Here is a 17,935-nt window from a genome sequence, read left to right on the forward strand (position 1 = left end):
TAGTTTAATTATTTTGACGTGGTGACAATACTTTTTGTTTTCTGAATGAATGCTTGAACAGTGCATATGTCTTTTGAATTTGTTGTTTATGAATGTTAAAACTGTTGGCTCTTGAAGAATAAGGAAAAAGGAAAAATGTTATTGATAATCTGAAAAATCATAAAATTAATTCTTGAAGCAAGAAAAAGCAGTGAATACAAAAGCTTGCAAAAAAAAAGAGAAAAGAAAAATGGCAAAAAAAAGAAAAAAGAAAAAAAGAAAGAAAAAGAAAAAGCAAGCAGAAAAAGCCAAAAGCTCTTTAAACCAAAAGGCAAGAGCAAAAAGCCAATAGCCCTTAAAACCAAAAGGCAAGGGTAAAAAGGATCCAAGGCTTTGAGCATCAGTGGATAGGAGGGCCCAAAGGAACAAAATCCTGGCCTAAGCGGCTAAACCAAGCTGTCCCTAACCATGTGCTTGTGGCGTGAAGGTGTCAAGTGAAAACTTGAGACTGAGCGGTTAAAGTCAAGGTCCAAAGCAAAAACAGAGTGTGCTTAAGAACCCTGGACACCTTTAATTGGGGACTCTAGCAAAGCTGAGTCACAATCTGAAAAGGTTCACCCAGTTATGTGTCTGTGGCATTTATGTATCCGGTGGTAATACTGGAAAACAAAGTGCTTAGGGCCACGGCCAATACTCATAAAGTAGCTGTGTTCAAGAATCAACATACTGAACTAGGAAAATCAATAGAACTATCTAAATTCTGAGTTCCTATAGATGCCAATCATTCTGAACTTCAAAGGATAAAGTGAGATGCTAAAACTGTTCAGAGACAAAAAGCTACTAGTCCGCTCATCTGATTGGAGCTAAGTTTCATTGATATTTTGGAATTTATAGTATATTCTCTTCTTTTTATCCTATTTGATTTTTAGTTGCTTTGGGACAAGAAATAATTTAAGTTTGGTGTTGTGATGAGCGGATAATTTATACGCTTTTTGGCATTATTTTTACATAGTTTTTAGTACAATTTGATTAGTTTTTAATATATTTTTATTCGTTTTTAAATAAAAATCACATTTCTAGACTTTACTATGAGTTTGTGTGTTTTTCTGTGATTTCAGGTAATTTCTGGCTGAAATTAAGGGACTTCAGCAAAAATCATATTCAGAGGCTGAAGAAGGACTGCAGATGCTGTTGGATTCTGACCTCCCTGCACTCAAAGTAGATTTTCTGGAGCTATAGAAGTCTACATGGCGCGCTTTTAATTGCGTTGGAAAGTAGACATCCAAGGCTTTCCAGCAATATATAATAGTCTATACTTTGCCCCAGTTTAGACGACGCAAACTGGTGTTTAACGCCAGCTTTCTGCCCTATTCTGGAGTTAAACGCCAGAAACAGGTTGCAAAGCAGAGTTAAACGCTAGAAACAGGTTACAAAATGGCGTTTAACTCCAAGGAAGACCTCTACACGTGAAAGCTTCAATGCTCAGCCCAAGCACACACCAAGTGGGCCCGGAAGTGGATTTCTACATCATTTAGTTATCTTTGTAAACCCTAGTAACAAGTTTAGTATAAATAGAACTTTTTACTATTGTTTTTACATCTTGGGATCTTTTGTTAATCTTTAGATCATTTTGTACACGTTTAGGGGGCTGGCCATTCGGCCATGCCTGGACCTTTCTCTTATGTATTTTCAACGGTAGAGTTTCCACACACCATAGATTAAGGTGTGGAGCTCTACTGTTCCTCATGAATTAATGCAAAGTACTATTGTTTTTCTATTCAACTCAAGCCTATTTCTTCTCTAAGATATTCATTCGCACACAAGAACATGATGAATGTGATGATTATGTGACGTTCATCACCATTCTCACTTATGAACGCGTGCCTGACAAACACTTCCGTTCTACATGAAAGCAAGCTTGAATGCATATCTCTTAGCCTCCTGATCGTGAGATCAGAGTCTTCGTGGTATAGGCTAGAATTATTGGCGGCCATTCTTGAGATCCGAAAAGTCTAAACCTTGTCTGTGGTATTCCGAATAGGATCTGGGAAGGGATGGCTGTGACGAGCTTCAAACTCGCGAGTGCTGGGCGTAGTGACAGATGAAAAAGGATTACTGAATCCTATTCCAGTATTATCGAGAACCGACAGATGATTAGCCGTGCGGTGACAGTGCATTTTGGACCATTTTCACTGAGAGGACGGGATGTAGCCATTGACAACGGTGATGCCCAACATACAGCTTGCCATGGAAAGGAGTAGGAAGGATTGGATGAAAGCAGTAGGAAAGCAGATATTCAGAAGGAACTAAGAATCTCCATACGCTTATCTGAAATTCTCACCAATGAATTACATAAGTATCTCTATCTTTATTTTACGTTTTATTTATCTTTTAATTATTAAAAACTCTATAACCGTTTGAATCCGCCTGACTGAGATTTACAAGGTGACCATAGCTTGCTTCAAGCCGACAATCTCCATGGGATCGACCCTTACTCACGTAAGGTTTATTACTTGGATGACCCAGTGCACTTGCTGGTTAGTTATGCGAAGTTATGAAAAAGAACTAAGAATATGAACGTGCGCATTAAGTTTTTGGCGCCGTTACCAAGGAATGAACAATCACGATTTCATGCACCAATGGGTCTAAGGCTCTGCAGGCTGCTTAAGCTGGGGCTTCTCGTGCTGTGCCTACTGCTGGTCCTCCACCTGTGCATCATCCTCCTACTCATTCTCCTCCTACTCATAGTGCTCCGATGTTATGTCAGGCTCAGAGGGGATATCAGTATCCCCAGTCCTCATCATCAGCTTCAGATGCTCATAGGGTCACTTGTTGCGATGCTCAGACTTCTCAATACGCCGCTGATGAGCGGATAATTTATACGCTTTTTGGCATTGTTTTTAGTATGTTTTTAGTAGAATCTAGTTACTTTTAGGGATGTTTTCATTAGTTTTTATGTTAAATTCACATTTTTGGACTTTACTATGAGTTATTGTGTTTTTCTGTGATTTCAGGTATTTTCTGGCTGAAATTGAGGGACTTGAGCAAAAATCAGATTCAGAGGTTGAAGAAGGACTGATGATGCTGTTGGATTCTGACCTCCCTTCACTCAAAGTGGATTTTCTGGAGCTACAGAACTCGAATTGGCGCGCTTCCAATTGCGTTGAAAAGTAGACATCCAGGGCTTTCCAGCAATATATAATAGTCCATACTTTGGTCAAGAATAGATGACGCAAACTGGCGTTCAACTCCAGCTCTCTGCCCAATTCTGGCGTCCAGCGCCAGAAAAGGATCCAAAACCAGGAATGACCTCTACACGTGTAACACTCAAGCTCAGCCCAAGCACACACCAAGTGGGCCCCGGAAGTGGATTTATGCATCAATTACTTATTTCTGTAAACCCTAGTGACTAGTTTATTATAAATAGGACCTTTTACTATTGTATTAGACATCCTGGATTGTATTTTTGATCCTGTGATCACGTTTTGGGGGCTGGCCATTCGGCCATGCCTGGACCTTTCACTTATGTATTTTTAATGGTAGAGTTTCTACACTCCATAGATTAAGGTGTGGAGCTCTGCTGTTCCTCAAAGATTAATGCAAAGTACTACTGTTTTCTATTCAATTCATCTTATTTCGCTTCTAAGATATTCATTCGTACTTCAACCTGAATGTGATGAACGTGACAATCATCATCATTCCCTATGAACGCGTTCCTGACATCCACCTCCGTTCTACATTAGATTGAATGAGTATCTCTTAGATCTCTTAATCGGAATCTTCGTGGTGCAAGCTAGAATGATGGCGGCATTCAAGAGAATCCGGAAGGTCTAAACCTTGTCTGTGGTATTCCGAGTAGGATTCAATGATTGAATGACTGTGGCGAGCTTCAAACTCGCGATTGCTGGGCATAGTGACAGACGCAAAAGGATAGTAAATCCTATTCCAGCATGATCGAGAACCGACAGATGAATAGCCGTGCCGTGACAGGGTGTGTTGACCATTTTCACTGAGAGGATAAGATGAAACCATTGACAAGGGTGATGCCTCCAGACGATTAGCCGTGCTGTGACAGGGCATTTGGATCATTTTCCCGAGAGAAGACCGAAAGTAGCCATTGACAGTGGTGATGTATCACATAAAGCCAGCCATGGAAAGGAGTAAGACTGATTGGATGAAGATAGCAGGAAAGCAGAGGTTCAGAGGAATAAAAGCATCTCTATTCGCTTATCTGAAATTCTCACCAATGATTTACATAAGTATTTCTATCCCTGTTTTATTAATTATTTTCGAAAACTCCATTACTATTTCATATCCGCCTGACTGAGATTTACAAGGTGACCATAGCTTGCTTCATACCAACAATCTCCGTGGGATTCGACCCTTACTCACGTAAGGTATTACTTGGACGACCCAGTGCACTTGCTGGTTAGTTGTACGAAGTTGTGAACCATGGTATTGGCATCAAGTTTTTGGCACCATTACCAGGGAAAGAAAGAGCGATGAATTCTACATAATTAAAGTGTAATCACAATTTCTGCGTACCAGCCGCTGAGTGCGGTGCTCCATCTGATCAATGCGCTCGAGGAGGTGGTGCACTAGATGGTAGACAGGTTGGGAAGCGGCTGAAGGTGCGGTGGATGTGGAAGGTGTTGCAGGTGCTGAAGGTGCTGTGGAGGATATGGCTGCGTCAGTCGAGGAAGTAAGAGAAGGTTGTCTGTGGCTTAGAGCTTCGAACTGCTTGTCGTGTGGAATAATCTTTTTGCATTCGGCAATCGGTGGCTTCTCATCCTCAAGTTCCCAAGGTACCTCAGCTCGGCGGGCCATCTGGGTGATCAAGTATGGAAATGGTAGGGTGCCTTTGACATGAACCTGAGACATGTACTTCCTGATGAACCGTGGAAGGTACAGGTTCTTTCCTTCCATAACACACCAGATGAGAATGATCATAGCAGCTGGCACCTCTGACTCATGAGTGCTAGGCATAATATAGTTACTTAGTATTTATTGCCAGAGCCTAGCATCATCATTCAGATAGATAATCTTGATGCCCTTTGGAGTTACCCTCGACTTACCCATAGCCTAGGGAACAGTAAGATCAATGGCTATAGTGCGCCTCACAGCATCCCAATCAAATAGGTTAATTAAGTGGTTATATTGCCAAATTTTGATTCCAAAAATTTAGAGTGAGAATTTGAGGTTTAAAACATCTTTTTTGGACTCAGTGGGTCTTTCTGAGTCAGAAAATGTGTTTTCTGCGAAAAACCGTAAAAAACTGTGAACCGGCAGCTGAACCGGTTGAACCAATTCAAGTCTGCCCGGTGCTACTCGAGAGAAATTTGAAATAGTCAAAAACCTTAGAAAAATACTAGAAATGGAAAACAAGACGTTAATTCTAAAGGTTTGGCCCGAAGTCGGGCCAAACGGGCTAAAAATGCTAATTGGTTGGACCGGGCCCAAGTTGGGCCCAAGCCCAACATATATAAGGGTTCATTAATGAACCCAATCTCTCATAACACACTCAAACACACCCACACAATGCTAAAGAGAAGAAGAAGAAGAGAAACCCCAAGAGCACTATTCATCCTCTTCTTCTCTAGCTAATATCTTGAGCTACGGTACTCCGATTTGCGTGCCATCAGCGGCTACGCGTTCCTTGTGACGAGCTCTACAAAACCCATCCAAGAAATGTGTAAGGAAATATCAAATCCATCTCAGTTCTTCTCCTCAAAATTTCGGGTATCTAGGGCTTGGGATTAAGTGAGTTTTTGTGACTCTTTGTGTTTAGGTTCACTCTAATGCTTGCTTAGCTTTGGGTTTTGACATCCACATCTATTGGGAAAGGTAAGAGGCTTTGAACTCTTGTGAACTTTTGATTTATGTTGAGCCCTAGGTTGATTTTGTGGTGATTTATATGTATATAGTTTGATTATTGTGAGTTTGGAGCTTGTTGGTGCTTGTTGGAGTTACATTGGTGGTTGGATTTGGTTGAAAGCTCATTTGGTTCACATTAGGAGTCAGCCAAGGTATGGTTTTGGTTTCCTCTATGTAGTATATAATTTCATGGACACTTAGGCTAGTGACCCATAGGATAGGATTGGATTTGAATTGTTGATGAATTGTTGGATGTTATTGTATGATGATGTTTAATGAAATGATGATTTTTGTGTTGATATTGATGGTTGATAGTGATGTGATGAGGATGAATGATTTGTGGAGTGGAGGAGTGAATTGTGTTGATAAATGTGAAATTGATGTTGATTGATTGGTAATGAAGTTGGAAAAATGCTAATGAGGTTTGATTATATGTAATATATTAATGTTGCAATTGAGGATGAGGTAAAGTGAAAAAATATGTAGTAATCTTGGTGTAATATGTCATAGGGTGTTCATTTTGATGAGAATTGGAGTTTGGAATGGTTTGGTTTGGTCTTGGTTGTGTTTTATAAAGGAATTGTGGAAATTGTGATTTTGGGTAAGAATTGGCTTTTGGTGAAATTTGTCTGATTATAACTTTTTCCTCGATTTTCAAAATTGGGTGAAATTTGTTTAGAATTAAAGGTCTTTGAAAATCCTTTAAATCGATATAAAGTTTGTGAAATTTGGAATTTTGTAGAGGACGTTATGATCATTCAAAATTGGTGTTAAAAATCTGAAATTCTGCAAAGTTGTAGAATTTCATGATTTCTAATATGTGCGAGCGCACACCCTTGTGCGGACGCACACCCTACGAAAATTTTGACCTGTGCGAATGCACACACCTGTGCGCATCCACAGGTAGGGAAATGTGTTCTGTTTGCAGCGCTAGCATAGCTTGTGCGCGCACATATCTAAGGATGAATTGCGAGCTGTGCTTCCGCACATGCACCTGTGTGCACGCACACATTGGGAAGGCCAATCGGTTGGGGGTGCTGCCACAGGTTGTGCGAGTGAACAGATTCTGTATGTTTTGCCACATGTGCGTACGCACACATTTTAAAATCTCCTGGGCGTGCGCACGCACCCACCCCTGTGCGGACGCACACGCCCTGTTTCTCAAATTTCGCTTTATTTTCAACTATTCTACCTCCCCAGCAAGGTTGTAAGCTTCTATAGAACTTTTTAAGGACTTTTGGGCATATTTTTAGATACTTAAAAATGGGAAAGGATTTTAAGGGTCTTAGATGATATTATTTGGAAAAATTTAGAAAATGGAGGCCTAGGTTTTTGGCGTACTGAAGGTGGTTTAATATTAGGTGGTGAATGGTTGATGAATGAGATGAGGATTAAGGAACTGTTGAGTTTGGAAATGAAATATGAATGAACAGTGGTTGAAAAGAATCGAGGGCTCTGAATGAAGTGATGGATCCATCTTGTATTAAAAATGTTTTTGATAACCACTGCACTACTTTTCATTGAGATTATAAGACGATATGCGCCCAGCAGAGGCCAAAATTGGATCTCACCTGTCGAGGTAGTGGTGACGGCGTAAGGGCGGTGGTTCATCCCGCTTGCACTTAGATGTCATGCCGGTGGCAATAGATCCCGCTCGCATCCCTTTGGATTATCAAAGCGTACAGGCGCAAAACCCTGGATAGTGATCCGAGCACTATATCTCGGGGTTCCCACACCATGATTCCGAAGGGCAACATCTCCATGGAGATGTGTCGGGTTGGCAGTTGAACTGACAATGTGATATCACAGCTAGTAGGGCAGGCATTCATCATATGCATTTCCTATCTGTTTGCATGCTTTGACTATTTGAAATGGTTTGCCTATTTGTATAACATGCCTACATGCTATTTGAATTATTGCCTTATATGCTTCTACTTGTGTTTTACTTGCATTGTATATTACATATGTTTTCTACTGGGATTGAGGGGGTTCGGAAGTCGGTGGCGATGGGATCGCATGGAGGATCGGTTGGAGAAGGCTGGGTGACAGCGGTGTTTGCTTAGAGTAGAAATCCCCTAAGATAGATTACCTGGTGTATTTAAGTTAATGTTGTTATAATTATGCTTATTTGTTTTAGAATGCTTAAGTTTGAATCTTGTGATGGATATAGAGCTTAGGATTGCCTTTGGCGTCCCGGGGTCTTATATCCTATATCACTGGGCACTGTTACCATACTGAGAACCTCCGGTTCTCATACCATATTTCTGTTGTGCTTTTCAGATGCAGGTCGCAACCCACCTCGGTGAGTTGCTTTGGATGGTGACAGAAGCGGAGGATCTTGGATTCTTTTGGAGTCTTTTTGGTTTAATTTGTTTATACATCTCTCCTTTTGTATTTTGTTTTGCCTAGAGGCTTGTATTATGAGAGAAAAACTTGTATAAGCTATTTTTTTAAACTGTTAGGTTTCTATATGGTTCTGTATACTTGTATATGGCTAGCCAGCTTAAACTCCACGAGCCGTGGCTAGTTTTCGATGATATTATATACTTACCTTTTGTTACATCTTGTCTGTTTCTTGTGCCTTAAGCTAGTAGCTTCGTTAGTACGTTTTGCGCTTTTGAAATCCAAAATTTGAGCTATATCTTTCATCAGGCTTCTAGATTATATTATTCTTTCTATATATAATATGTATGAGCTTAGATCTATCATAATCTCTGGTTAACCTTTGCTTTACGATGCCAGGTAAAGCTTAGGCTAATTAGGGTGTTACACCTTGTACCTTTTCAAAGACCTAATCCTTAATGGTATTGAACATGGCTTTCTTGGATCTATTAATAAGAGAATGAAGACCCTGATATTTGTTCTATACGCTAATGTGAGTGATGTTTAGGTATATTGCAAGTGTCTCGAACATTGCTTGGGGTATTATTACTAAAGAAAATTGCAAACTTTTATAAATTAAGTATGAATTAGTCTGTTTTTATTCTGCCTTGTATAGCAAGAAAGATAAACTTTCCTCACAAAAGAAAAAAAATATGGTGATAGGAGATCTCTTTGACATATACCGTATTTGGTGAACCAAATGGTTGAGGTTCCACAACAACAGAGCAAGAAATAGTAGTGACAAACTCACAAATCCAATTAATCCATTGATAAACCACTATTTTATGGTTTATCTTGTGCTAATTTGAGTGGTTTTTATCAACTCTCTACTCACTTATTCATATAATTTGTATGGTTTTACAAATCCTTCCTAATTCTGTGACATAGTTGAAAACATGTTTCCTGGGCCTTTAAACTGTCAAATTTAATTATCCTTTATTACCATTCGATGCCATGATCTGTGCGTTAAGTGTTTTCAGGCTTTATAAGGCAGTAATGTCTTAGAGGATGGAAAGGAAACACGCAAAAATGGAAGGAGCACAAGAAATAAAGGAGACAACCAGCAAGAAGCGACGCACACGCATGGCTTACGCGTGTGCGTGAATTGGAGTTTGCACGGCGACGCGTGCGCGTACCTGACATGTACGCGTGACACGCTGGTGCACAAAATTGTGATCATCAATGGCGCCAACAACTTGGTACGCACAATTGTAATCTCAAGTTTTTATCACAACTCCACACAACTAACCAGCAAGTGCACTGGGTCGTCCAAGTAATAAACCTTACATGAGTAAGGGTCGATCCCACGGAGATTGTCGGCTTGAAGCAAGCTATGGTCACCTTGTAAATCTCAGTCAGGAGGATTCAAATGGTTATGGAGAATTGATAATTAAAATATGAATAAAACATAAAATAGGATATAGATACTTATGTAATTCATTGGTAGGAATTTCAGATAAGCGTATGGAGATGCTTTGTTCCTTCTGAACCTCTGCTTTCCTATTGCCTTCTTCCAATCATTCATACTCCTTTCCATGGCAAGCTTTATGTTGGGCATCACCGTTGTCAATGACTACTTCCCATCCTCTCAGTGAAAATGTTCCAAATACGTTGTCACCGCACGGCTAATCAGCTGTTGGTTCTCGATCATGCTGGAATAGGATCCATTGATCCTTTTGCGTCTGTCACTACGCCCAACACTCGCGAGTTTGAAGCTCATCACAGTCATCCCTTCCCAGATCCTACTCGGAATACCACAGACAAGGTTTAGACTTTCCGGATCTCAAGAATGACCGCTAATGATTCTAGCCTATACCACGAAGGTTCTAATCTTAGATTAGAAACCCAAGAGATACACATTCAAGCTTGTTTGCATGTAGAACGGAAGTGGTTGTTAGGCACGCATTCATAGGTGAGAATGGTGATGAGTGTCACGGATCATCACATTCATCATGTTGAAGAACGAATGGATATCTTAGAATAGAAATAGGCTTGAATTGAATAGAAAAACAATAGTACTTTGCATTAATTCATGAGGAACAGCAGAGCTCCACACCTTAATCTATGGTGTGTAGAAACTCCATCGTTAAAAATACATAAGAACAAAAGGTCTAGGCATGGCCGAATGGCCAGCCTCCCAAAGCGTGAACATACAAGTTCCAAGATGAAAAGTATGTAAAAGTCTCCCAAATACAATAGCAAAAGGTCCTATTTGTAGAAAACTAGTAACCTAGGGTTTACAGAAATGAGTAAATGATGCAGAATCTACTTTCGGGCCCACTTGGTGTGAGCTTGGGCTGAGTATTGAAGCTTTCACATGTAGAGGCTTTTCTTGGAGTTAAACGCCAGCTTTTGTGCCAGTTTGGGCGTTTAACTCCAGCTTTTATGCTAGTTCTAGCGTTTTGACGCCAGAATTTCTATTGCTGGAAAGACTAGGATGTCTACTTTCTAACGCAATTGAGAGAGAGCCAATAGGGCTTCTGTAGCTCCAAAAAATCCACTTCAAGTGCAGGGAGGTCAGAATCTAACAGCATCTGCAGTCCTTTTCAGCCTCTGAATAAGATTTTTGCTCAGGTCCCTCAATTTCAGCCAGAAAATACCTGAAATCACAAAAAAACATACAAACTCATAGTAAAGTCTAGAAATATTATTTTTATTTAAAAACTAATAAAAACATAATAATAACTAACTAAAATATACTAAAAACAATGCCAAAAAGCGTATAAATTATCCGCTCATCACACGCGAAGATAACCAACGACGCACACGCGTGACTGACGCGTACGCATGACGTGCGCCATGTGCAGAAAATGTAGAAGACGCTGGGGGCAATTTTGGGCTGAGTTTGGACCCAGTTTTTGGCCCAGAAACACAGACTAGAGCCAGGGGACAAGCAGACACTCAATAGACATTCTCATTCGCATAGTTTTTGAGTTTTTAGTTTTGATCTTAGAGAGAAAAACACTTCTTCATCTAGGTTTCTTCACATTCATAGCTTTAGAGTTTTATGCTTTGGATTTGGATATTGAGAAGAGTCACTACCTCCGTTGAAGTTTTCATTGTTCTAGTTTGTTTTCTTATTCCTTTACTCCTTTGATTACTTATTAACCCTGTTCAGATAAGGATGTTTATGATTTTGGAATTTATTAATGCAAAGAACTACTTTTACCTTTAATTACTTTTTAGTTATTATTCTATTTAATTTATCATGTCTTCCTCTTATTCCCTTTATATATCTGTGAAGGTTATATTCATGTCAATGGTGTAGATTCCTAACTTGACTTGGGAGTTGATTAATAGGAGACCCATGAGTTGGAATACTCAAGTGTTAATTTTAATTGGAAGTTGTTAGCTAATTCTCTATTTACTAATGCTAATCCTTCCATAAGGAGAGGATTAGGACTTGTGAATAAGAGTTAGCTCAATCACTTGACTTTCCTTTATTTAGTAAGGGTTAACAAAGTGAAAACAACAACCTCTTACTATTACGCCTGTGCGAATCCAACAAGGATTGAACTTCCGATTAATCTTCTCCCGGTCAAGGCTTTTATTTTGATTATAGAAATTCTCTCGTTAGTTTTCGTTGCTTTAATTAATCATTATTTTAATTTCCCGTTCTCCAACTTTAAAATTTCTCAGAAAACTTGTGATCAATAAAATAGCACTCTTTTGTCAACTCGTTGGGAGACGACCTGGGATTTCTACTCCTAGTATTTTTATTCTAAGTTTGTGACAACCCTTTTAAATTGATAAGCAGAATTTTCATCGGTTAAGAATTGTACTTGCAACGCTGTTCTTATTATAAATTCTTAATCAGCAATTTTCCACCCGTTCATCCATCTAGAGACAAAATCTAGTTTTTCTATTATAAACCATAGAAAATTTTACTCCACTCTATCATACGCCTTACTCAAATCAAGTTTGATAGCCATCTCATACTCTAACCCCCTTTTCTTATTTTTTAAATAGTACATGCATTCATGAGCAATGAAGATATTATCGGATATTAGTCGACCTTTCAAAATAGTACTCTGATTTTGACCTATTAATTTATTCATACAACCCTGTAGTCTATGCACCAAGATTTCAGAGATAATTTTGTATATAACTGTAGATAAATTAATAGGTCTAACTTGAGATATAGTAGAAGCATTTGGAATCTTTGGAATTAGGCATATATTAGTGTGATTGAAGCTCTTCAACATTCTTTTCCCTCCAAAGAAACTCCAAACATCCCGCTTCACATTTTTTCACACTGTGTCCTAGTAAAACTAAAAAAAATTTCCTATAATACCATCATCTCCTAGGGCACTCTGGGGGTGAATGCTGAAAGTAGCTCGTTTGATCTCCGTATTTGATACTAGCTTTTGTAACATTCGATTCATGAAGGATGTAACCTTAGGTTCAAAGTTATTAAAAGAGTCTCCTGGGTTAGCTTGAGTAGTAGAGCTAAAGATATCTGTAAAGTATTCCTCTGCATCCTTTGCAATCTCAGCATGTGAGGATACTACTTCACCGCTTCGCCATTTTAGCCTCTAGATTTTATTTTTCAGTACCCTCACTTTAAATCTTTGATGTAAGAAGGCTATCTTTCTATTAACCTCTTTTAACCATTTGATCAAGGACTTCTCTCTCCAATAGAATTCCTCATCTACATAGGCCTTCTCAAGCATTAACTCAAGATAATTGATTTTGGCACCCCCAAATGTACCAAAAGCTCGAATCTCCTCCCACCATTTAATTATAGCATCAATCTCCCTCTTTGATTTTGATCAATTGCTTTGTTGCTATTGAACGAGGCTATGCCAACACATTTTTATTTTCTGTGATAGAGTGTACATAGGGGATCCTTCACAGCTCACTGATGAGCGGATAAATTATACGCTTTTTGGCATTGTTTTTAGTATGTTTTTAGTATATTTTAGTTAGTTTTTATTATGTTTTTATCAGTTTTTAAATAAAAATCACTCTTCTGGACTTTACTATGAGTTTGTGTGTTTTTCTGTGATTTCAGATATTTTCTGGCTGAAATTGAGGGACCTGAGCAAAAATCTGATTTAGAGGCTGAAAAAGGACTGCAGATGCTGTTGGATTCTGACCTCCCTGCACTCAAAGTGGATTTTCTGGAGCTGCAGAAGCTCAATTGGCGCGCTCTCAATTGCGTTGGAAAGGAGACATCCTGGGCTTTCCAGCAATATATAATAGTCCATACTTTTCCCAAGATTTGATGGCCCAAACCGGCGCTCAAAGTCAGCATCAGAATTCCCAGCGTTAAACGCCAGAACTAGCACCAAAGTGAGAGTTAAACGCCCAAACTGGCACAAAAGCTGGCGTTTAACTCCAAGAAAAGTCTATACACAAAAATGCTTCAATGCTCAGCCCAAGCACATACCAAGTGGGCCCAGAAGAAGATTTCTGCATTAATTACTGATTTCTGTAACCCTAAGCTACTAGTTCTCTATAAATAGGACCTTTTGCTATTGTATTTGGGGAGACTAATCTTTGAGTAGTCCTATGCTATCTTAGATCATGGGGCTGGCCTCATGGCCATTCCTACACCTTGTTCTTATGTATTTTCAACGGTGGAGTTTCTACACACCATAGATTAAGGTGTGGAGCTCTGCAGTACCTCGAGTATCAATGCAATTACTATTGTTCTTCTATTCAATTCAACTTGTTCTTATTCCAAGATATCACTTGTTCTTCAACTTGATGAATGTGATGATCCGTGACACTAATCATCATTCTCACCTATGAACGTGTGCCTGACAACCACCTCCGTTCTACCTTCGATTGAGTGTTTATCTCTTGGATTCCTTAATCAGAATCTTCGTGGTATAAGCTAGAATTGATGGCGGCATTCTTGAGAATCTGGAAGGTCTAAACCTTGTCTGTGGTATTATGATTAGGATTCAAGGATTGGATGACTGTGACGAGCTTCAAACTCATGATTGTGGGGCGTTAGTGACAGACGCAAAAGAATCACTGAATTCTATTCCGATATGATCGAGAACCGATAGATGAATAGCCGTGCTGTGACAGAGTGCGTTGAACATTTTCACTGAGAGGACGGGATTGTAGCCACTGACAATGATGATGCCCAAGATACAGCTTGCCATGGAAAGGACTAAGAAGGATTGGAAGAAGACAGTAGGAAAGCAGAGAGACGGAAGGGACAAAGCATCTCCATACGCTTATCTGAAATTCTCACCAATGAATTACATAAGTATCTCTATCTTTATTTTATGTTTTATTTATCTTTTAATCATTCATCATCCATAACCATTTGAATCTGCCTGACTGAGATTTACAAGATGACCATAGCTTGCTTCATACCAACAATCTCCGTGGGATCGACCCTTACTCGCGTAAGGTTTATTACTTGGACAACCCAGTGCACTTGCTGGTTAGTTGTGCGAAGTTGTGATAAAGAGTTGAGATCACAATTGTGCGTACCATGTTGATGGCACCATTGATGATCACAATTTCGCCTACCAAGTTTTTGGCGCCGTTGCCGAGGATTGTTCGAGTTTGGACAACTGACGGTTCATCTTGTTGCTTAGATTAGGTACTTTTTCTTTTTATTTTTCGAAAAAATTTTTCAAAAATACAAAAAGATTTTCTATTTTGTTCTTCAAAGTTTTTAAGAATGAACTCTAGAGTTTCATGATGATCTGTTGAAGTCTGGCTAGCTGTAAAGCCATGTCTAATCTTATTGGACCGAGGTTTCAACTTATCATCACAAGAGCTTGTTGATTTCTATCAATTTTGCTGTTGTTAGCAATGATCTGCTAAAGCTTGGCTGGCCATTGGCCATGTCTAGTGTTTTGGACCGGAGCTTTCATTGAAAGCATGGCTGGCTAGTAAGCCATGTCTAATTCCTGGACCGGAATCTTAGACTAGCATTGCAATGATTCCTGGAATTTTTATTAAAAATTTTGAATCCCTTCTATTTTCTTTTCCACTCCAGTTTCGAAAATCACAAAAAAATTTATAAAATCATAAAATCAAAAATATTTTATGTTTCTTGTTTGAGTCTAGTGTCTCATTTTAAGTTTGGTGTCAATTGCAAGTCTTTATTCTTCTAATTTTCGAAAGTTACATGCATTATATTCTTCATTGATCTTCAAGTTGTTCTTGATGATTTCATTGCTCTGATCTTTAAATTCTCTTGTTTAGTGTGTTTTATTGTTTCTCATATGCATTCTCAATTTGTTAGTGTCAATAGTATACAAACTTTTAAGTTTGGTGTCCTGCATGCATTGTTTTAATTCAGTTTTCATGTTTAGTTGCATTTTGATTGTTTCTCATCATTAAAAATCCAAAAAAATTTTTCAAAATTGTGTCTTTTGAAGTCAATAATAAAGAGAATTGAAGATTGAGAACATACAGCAAAGGAATTATACAGAAAAAGCTGGGCGTTCAAAACGTCCAGTGAAGAAGGAAAACTGGCGTTTAAACGCCTAGCCAGGTACAAACGCCAGCCAGGGTACCTGGCTGGGCGTTTAACGCCCAAAAAGGTAGAGATTTGGGCAGGATGGGCACCATTCTGGGCGTTTAACGTCAGGATGACACTAGGGGGAAGATTTTGTTTTTAATTCACATTTTTTTCAAGTTTTCATTTTTTCAAAATCAAATCTTTTTCAAATCATATCTTTTCAATCATATCTCTTTCAAAAATCAATTTCTTTCCATTTTCAAAAAAATACTTGATAACAATTAATGATTTGATTCAAGAATTTCAAGTATGTTGCCTTTTCTGTTAAGAAAGGTTTAATGTTTGAATCATATGTTTTCTTGTTAGCCAAGTCATTAATTTTAAAAATTAAATCTTTTTAAAATTATTTTTCAATCATATCTTTTTAAAACCATAACTTTTCAATCATATCTTCTTAATCACATCTTTTTCAAAATTAAATTTTCAATCATATCTTTTTGATTTCTAATTTCAAAATCTTTTTCAAAAATCACTTTATTTCTTTCCCAACTTCAAATTTCGAAAATCATTCATCAAGTTTTCAAAATTTTCTTTTAATTATTTCAAAATCTTTTTAATTTATTTTCAAAAATTCTTCCCCTCTTCTCACATCCTTCTATTTAAGGACTAACACTCCTCCACTATCAATAATTCGAACTCTATCCCTCTTGATAAGTTCGAATTCTTCTCTTTCTACCTCTTCTTTCTATTTTTCTTTTCCTCTGACACCTCAAGGAATCTCTATACTGTGACATAAAGGATTCCATATTTTCTTGCTCTCTTCTCTTTCATATGAGCAGGAGCAAAGATAAAGGCATTCTTGTTGAGGCTGATCCTGAACCTGAAAGGACCTTAAAGCAAAAGCTAAGAGAAGCTAAGGCACAACTCTCTGTAGAGGACCTAACAGAAATCTTCAAACTAGAAGAAGACATGGCAGCCGAAAACAACAACAATGCCAACAATGCAAGGAAGGTGCTGTGTGACTTTACTGCACCTACTCCCGACTTCTATGGGAGAAGCATCTCTATCCCTGCCATTGGAGCAAACAATTTTGAGCTTAAGCCTCAATTAGTTTCTCTAATGTAACAAAATTGCAAGTTTCATGGACTTCCATTGGAAGATCCTCATCAGTTCTTAGCTGAGTTCTTGCAAATCTGTGACACTGTCAAGACCAATGGGGTTGACCCTGAGGTCTATAGACTTATGCTATTCCCTTTTGCTGTAAGAGACAGAGCTAGGATATGGTTGGATTCACAACCTAAGGAAAGCCTAAACTCTTGGGAAAAGCTAGTCAATGCCTTCTTGGCAAAGTTCTTTCCACCTCAAAAATTGAGTAAGCTTAGAGTGAAAGTCCAAACCTTCAGACAGAAGGAAGGTGAATTCCTCTATGAAGCTTGGGAAAGATACAAACAATTGATCAGAATGTGTCCTTCTGACATGCTTTCTGAATGGAGCATCATAGGTATCTTCTATGATGGTTTGTCTGAACTGTCCAAGATGTCATTGGACAGCTCTGCTGGGGTATCTCTTCATCTGAAGAAGACGCCTACAGAAGCTCAGGAACTCATTGAAATGGTTGCAAATAACCAATTTATGTACACCTCTGAAAGGAATCCTGTGAATAATGGGACAAGTCAGAAGAAAGAAGTTCTTACTCTTCCAAGCAATACAGAAGAGAACCCAAAAGGAGAGTGCAAGGCCATAAACACAATCAACATGGCCGAATTTGGAGAGGAGGGAGAGGCAGTGATCGCCACTGAGGAAGACCTCAACGGACGTCCACTGGCCTCCAATGAGTTCCCTAATGAGGAACCATGGGAAACTTAGGCTCATAATGAGACCATAGAGATTCCATTGGATTTACTTCTGCCATTCATGAGCTCTGATGAGTATTCTTCCTCTGAAGACAAGGCTCAAGGATATCCCTCTGTAACCATGGAGAGGAAGCATGAAGAGCTTCTCTCAAAACAGAGTCAAACAGAGCCCCCACAGTCAAACTCTAAGTTTGGTGTTGGGAGGCCACAACCAAACTCTATGTTTGGTGTTGAACCCCCACATTCAAACTCTAAGTTTGGTGTTGGGAGGTTCCAACATTGCTCTGAACATCTGTGAGGCCCCATGAGAGCCCACTGTCAAGCTACTGACATTAAAGAAGCGCTTGTTAGGAGGCAACCCAATGTTATATCTATCTATTTTCCATTGTTATTTTATGTTTCACGCCAG

The sequence above is a fragment of the Arachis ipaensis genome, chromosome B01 (assembly GCF_000816755.2).
Source record: "Arachis ipaensis cultivar K30076 chromosome B01, Araip1.1, whole genome shotgun sequence".
NCBI classification, from domain to species: Eukaryota; Viridiplantae; Streptophyta; class Magnoliopsida; order Fabales; family Fabaceae; genus Arachis; species Arachis ipaensis.